This window comes from Eucalyptus grandis, chromosome 11 (genome assembly GCF_016545825.1).
Source record: "Eucalyptus grandis isolate ANBG69807.140 chromosome 11, ASM1654582v1, whole genome shotgun sequence".
Classification (NCBI taxonomy): domain Eukaryota; kingdom Viridiplantae; phylum Streptophyta; class Magnoliopsida; order Myrtales; family Myrtaceae; genus Eucalyptus; species Eucalyptus grandis.
This window is the reverse complement of record NC_052622.1, coordinates 19,306,730-19,312,776: the sequence shown is the minus strand read 5'-3', so window position 1 is coordinate 19,312,776 and position 6,047 is coordinate 19,306,730. Positions and strand designations below refer to the sequence as shown.

General features: G+C 39.2%; 1 long non-coding RNA gene across 1 annotated transcript; it reads right to left on the bottom strand.

Moving 5' to 3' along the window:
• Positions 1-5,227: 5,227 nt before the first annotated feature.
• On the bottom strand, positions 5,228-6,047 carry LOC104429379. Its single transcript, XR_005547246.1, has 3 exons — positions 5,985-6,047; positions 5,814-5,892; positions 5,228-5,479 (listed from the first exon to the last, which is right to left on the bottom strand). It is a non-coding gene; the product is annotated as an uncharacterized LOC104429379 (long non-coding RNA).

Below are 6,047 nucleotides of genomic sequence, written 5' to 3'. Positions count from 1 at the left end.
AAAAAAATTTGGTGTTTGATTTAGCATTTGGAGCCCCTATTACCCAAATGTTGACCTTTGAAATGCTAAAAATCCGAAACAAGTGGGGACCTGCTTTATGCATTTTAGCATTTTCAACATGCTGGTCTAGGGGATTAATGAATTTTTGTTGATTGCCTATTTTACCATCAAAATTTCATTAAAAGTCCAATTTTACCCAATATTAAACAAAACCCTAACTCTTTCCACGTTTTCTCTCTTCTGCAGCGTTCTCCATCACGCGACGATGGCTCTCTTCTTGTCTCTCTCTCCCTACAACTCGCACCACTCCATCACGATTTGAATTCGAGCATCACTCCATCAAGGCCGAAGTTCGTCGCGACGAGCGAGTGAGATATGGATCTTCTACCCTCTTGACGAGCAAGCGAATCCGAGATCCGAGCAATCTGAGCACCACTCCATCTGGATCGTCTCTCACCCATTGCTGTGATCGGAGGTCCTCCTCTTGCGGATTGGCGACGGCTCTGCTTCCTGCTCCTGCGACGGTGACCACTCCAGCTTTGCTTCCTGCTCCTACGATGGCTCTGCTTCCTGCTCCTGCGACCAACCTTCTGACCCACCTAAAGGAAATCAAGGCCGAGCTCGCCCTCCTCCACGTCGCCAAGGTCACCGGTGGCGCCCCAAACAAGCTCTCCAAGATGTACGTTGCTGTTCTTACTTCATTTTTAGGCGAGTGACTCTAGGGTGTGTTGGGGGTGGGAATTGACGACCAAGGTTTTGGGTTTTTCACCTCGGTTATTGATTGGGGGTTGCTTTTTTTTTTTTTTTTTTTTTTTTTTTTTTTTTTGGAATTCTAGAGATTGGTTCAGCACCAGCCCACCCAGTACCCAATGTTGGAAGAGCTGAGCATTGGGAAAATCAAGTTCAAAGCTTTTGATTTGGGAGGCCATCAGATTGCTCGCAAAGTGTGGAAAGACTATTAAGGTATGCCCCGGATGTGAGTTTGAGAGTTCGTTTTGTGCCTTTGGATGTTGCACGCCGAGGGTACTTCGGTTGATTGTGAAGTGTCTGCATTGTAGCCCTCGCATAAGCTGTAATTGCTACCCTAGGCTTGGATTTTTATGCTCGTAAATGTTTCTTTCTTTCTTCCTTGATGATGACGCATTATCAGAGTTGCTTGTTGCTAGTGCTCGTTGATTGTCCTGTTCTTACTCTGTTTAGATATCTACGCAGCTGTAATCTCGTCGTGAGTTTCAGTTTTTCTTTTTTTAATTTGGGGGGCACCTTTGTTGAATTTGTCTGGTTGTGCTGCACTACGATTGTGCTGTTTTTGGCGTTACACATCCTTAAGCATGGGATGATTATATTCTATAAGGCATTAGAAATTCGGAAAAGCTCAATTAGTTGATGAATCTTGAGTGGATAAATTCAAAGAGCTGGCTGTTTGCAAGTAACTTACTGAGATTTCTTTGAAAGACGACGTCACTGATTAGTTGCTGTGATGTTATTGTATCTTACGAGTTGGCAACGCTCCCGCTTGTTCCGTGTGCTCCTCAATGTCAACATCCCTTCAGCATCCTACCTTGCAAACATAGCAATGTCATTTACAGCCATTGATGTGTGATAGAATTAAGCTTAAACCCATTGTCATGCTTTACGAATTATCCATTTGTTCATGCATAAATTTTTTGCCCAAAGACCTGTCATGGATTGAATTCATCCATAGCAAGGAAACTTGACCTCTAAACCAAAATATTAATTTGCACGCATTCTAGATTCTTTTATATGCTTTCCCTTCTTTTTTTTACCGTCTTTCCATCATAGAATGGTAGCTTATAAACACCCATTGCTTTCCCTTTATTTGCACGCATTCTAGGAGTTGCCACTAACTTATAAACACCCATTGCTGTGATGTTATGGTAGCTTAATGGGTATAATTCCCTGCCGGGCAGTTTTTCCAATTGAACATATGGAAATTAGTGCTTTTTTTTTAATGCTTTCTGATTTTCAATTGTTGCAGAAAGGTGTCGAGGCTGTCGATTGCTCAAGTCTTGACTGTGATTTCCCAGAAACAAAAGGCTACTTTGAGGGAGGTTTACAAGAAAAAGAAGTAATTGCCCCTTGATCTCCATCCCAAGAAGATTCATGGTGATTGATGTGACAAAGGCGGATAGACATTGCGGTGTCAAATTTGTTTGGCAAAGCAATTTCGAACTTATTGTTAGATTATTTGGCTATTTCATGCAACTATAGATTGATATCGGGTTGAGTTTGAGTCAAATGTTTTTGATTGGGTGCTAGAAATACATCACTGGTGAACTCCTTTCATTCTTGTCACTGGGATTCCTAAGTTGATGTCCGACCTGCCTAGTCCCGCTCCTTTGGCTATTCTGTCTTGTGTTGTATGTGTCTTGAACTATTAATGTCGAAAATGGCAGAAACATGACTCACGCTTGGTAAAGCGCATGTTTAATCCTTGTGAAAGAAAATAATTGGAAGTGTATCTAGTCTTGTGCCATTGCCTAGTCTGCCAAGAGTGAGATTTCATGCCTTGTGTAAGTGACGCAATGATGATTCGGTTTCTCTTGAGATCTTGCCCTGGCCTGTTTGATTTTTTAATTTTATTTATTGAAGGATGTAGCAATTGTAATCGATTCTTTCGTCGTCTTTTGGAGTCACTGGTCATCACTAGTCATCGGCCTTATATGTTGTAGGGTTAAAATTGAAAAATATTTGGACGCCTTGATTCCTTACTATAGGGCCCGTTTGGTTTAGCATCCACCGAATAAGTTCACATTTTTTTTCTATATCATTTTATCTTTTGATAATTAATTGCCCAACTTTTTATCAATACACTAGAATGATCATTAATTAACGAAGATGATTAATATTACAATAATTAAAAAAAATTATTCAAAGTTGAAAACAAATCTAAAAGAACCCTAGGCCAAAAGTTGAGCATTGTATCTAATCTATAATCAAATTCTTTTAATATAATTTTTAAATAAATTTATAAATATGTATTTTTTACATTACTCTCAACATGAAAATGTAAAAGGTTATATCATTGTTTCTTTTTGCAATTTTAAAAATACTAAAGCTAAAAGACTTAATTTAATTACACCAAATGACTTTTCAAATATATGTTTATCAAACAGTTTTGCATTTCCTTAAAGCACTTTTCAGTTATAGTTTACCAAACAGTCTAGCATTTTGAAAAAACCCATTTACCTCAAAAGTATTTGCATTCTCCCAAGGGCATTTCTCCAAAACTGAACCAAACGGGCCCTTATAACATGTCAAAATGCGAAATCGGTTTAGCAATAATGATAAAGTTCAGGGGGTCTTGAGTAAATATCCCCAAATTTTGGCTCTTTACATGCGGCTTTTTCAACATTAATGCCTCCCTTGCATACGGACATTGACCCACCTATAGAATGAATCCAAAAAGTAATTATAACCGTCTTAAAAAGAGTCCACCATGCACTTTATCTATAAGGAGACGCAGCCTAAACAGCAAATATTACTATCCTTATGCATTTGAAAATGAAACTTGTGCTATTGCTACTCATACTATTCAGGGTTTCTGACATGGCAAATGTTTCAGAAGATGAATTAGAGCTGGAAAGACAAGTTAAAATCATGAACAAGCCAGCGGTCAAGACATTTGTGGTAAGCATACTTTCAAAATCATTTGATGATTCTTCAACTCTGAATTTATTTTCGTTTTTTCTTATGTAAAATCTATGATTTACCTGACCGAGTGTCAACCGAGTTTTTCGCTTTGAGAAACCATTCATCGGGTTTAATGTGCTTATGAAGGCAAAGGAAAGGGACATCAACAACCGGCACTTGATCATCCCCTATTGAAGAATCATATAGTTCAGGGAAGGGTTCGTCAAAATTTTCCCCGAAAGTCGAGCACAACTTCAGAACTCGTGCACAACTCATACTTATATTCTTAAACTGTTTACTTTGATTCTTGGTTATTTGATCTTCCCCTTTTGCAGGTGGAACCTAACTTACATTTTAATAGGTTCAAGAGATCTTCTCCAAACGAAAAACCTGTAAAATTCGGATCGCGAGAGCCTGGCCCAGTTGGAACAGTACCCATTCCTCGAGTAACACAAGAAAACTTGAGAAGGGCAAGATATGTTCCTTAGATGCCGTCTATATCGGCTGTGGAGCACGATGCTCTTGCTTCTAATCAACATCTCTCTCTCTCTCTCTTTCTCTCTCTCTCTCTCTCTCTCTCTCTCTCTCTCCGTGTTACGTGCATGAGCCACTCTCTCCCCATCTTCTTGCCGCGGCCATTTGATGGTAATTAATTGCTCTCCAGGATTTCTCAGTGCAATTAATACTCCACTAAAATTCAATGTTATTTGCAAGTGAACCACGAAATTTTCAATTTTTTTCCCTGCTATGACCAGGTAAAGAAATCTAATAATTTTTCAGGAAGTTTCTACGAGAGACATCACGATTGCAAACGTTAAATATGGATGTCATGGTGCATAGGGGTGTAAACGGTTCGGTTCGGTTCGGTTTTTGAAAACCGAACCGAACCGAACCGTTAGAGAAAATTTCCGAACCGAACCGAATAAGTCCCGAACCGAACCGTTCGGTTGGGTTGGTTGGGTTCGGTTCGGTTTTTCGGTTTTCAAATTTTGGGTTTCGGTTTTCGGTTTTTTTTTTTTTTTTTTTTTTTTTTTCAGGACGGCTTACCTTCTATATAAGCTCCTTGAAGCATTGATTGACGTTCTCTCTAGTTTTTGTGCTATATTCAAGAAACGAACATCTATGTCTTTGAGCTAGATCTCTTCATTCTTCCCTTGTTACAACCCTTTCACTCTCCTGAAATTATCACATCATGAGAAGCGAGATGACTTCTCTTCGAAGAGAAGTCAAGCAAGAAGAAACCAGGGAGGATAAGAAGCGACGATGAGGACGGGAACTCGGAATGTTGTGTGAGAATTCTTTGGAAGGAAGATGGCGTCCCGAGATGTGGTTTCTTTTGTGGGCTTGTTCCAGTTGAGCCTGGAAATGGCTCGAGTTTTGCATTGCTTCCAATCTAGTTGGGTTTCAAAAGGAAGCGAAAGCTTCACTTTTGACTTTCTGGATTTCATGGGCAACTGGTCTAGATAAAAAACTATCTGCTTTTAGCTTTTCCAATCTTAATTTGTTCCTAGAAGGAATATTTGGTCCTACATGTAGTGTAGCGATTTTAAGTGTTTTTTTTTTACACTAGTGATTCATAAATATATCCATAAGCATATGAAATCGTGATAAAGTATGCTAACAACTTATCTTCTCATTTGAATGTTCTACTATAGTCTTATGCCTCTCATCACATTTCACTCAACAAGTATACCCATTTAGTCTAGGAAATTGTCCTTCTCCAAGGACAAGAGAATCAAGACTTGCTGAGACTTCAAAAAGATGCTGTGTAGCATCCCCATTGTACAACAAAAATCAGTGTTGACAAAGCTCTGAAACAGGGATTCTGTTCACCAAAGAAGAAGAGAAAAAGAAGAAGAAAGAATCCCGGATTAACAATAACTCAGATTGATGAATTTTGTGGGTGCAAATTCAGCATTAACACAAAGGAAAGTGAGGACAACAGAAATCAGCAACTAAATACAAATGAAGCAGAATTCAGAGAGAGCAATCAGAACATATAAGGCAATATGACCACTAGCAAGAAGAGGGCACACTCCCCTATTTCATCCACAAACCATCAGGCACCAATGAGACCAATTTATAATACTAGTCAATTCCAGTTTTAAGACCAATTCAAATAAACAGTGATCACCCAGACAGAAGAGGGATGGACTAACCCCATTGAGTGTTTGGGGAACACAAAAGATGGCTTGTACTGCAGCATGGTTCACAATATACTTGACAAAGCATCCGGTCCTGCAAAGATAGAAACGAAGATATGTTCAGTAGAAAAGATAAATATGGAGTAATCAGGCTTCAAACAGAGCTGGTGACAAGCAAGTGTATACCTAGAGTGTCATATAGAGGAACGGAAATGTAAGAGTATGCTGAGCACGCATGATCAGTAATCA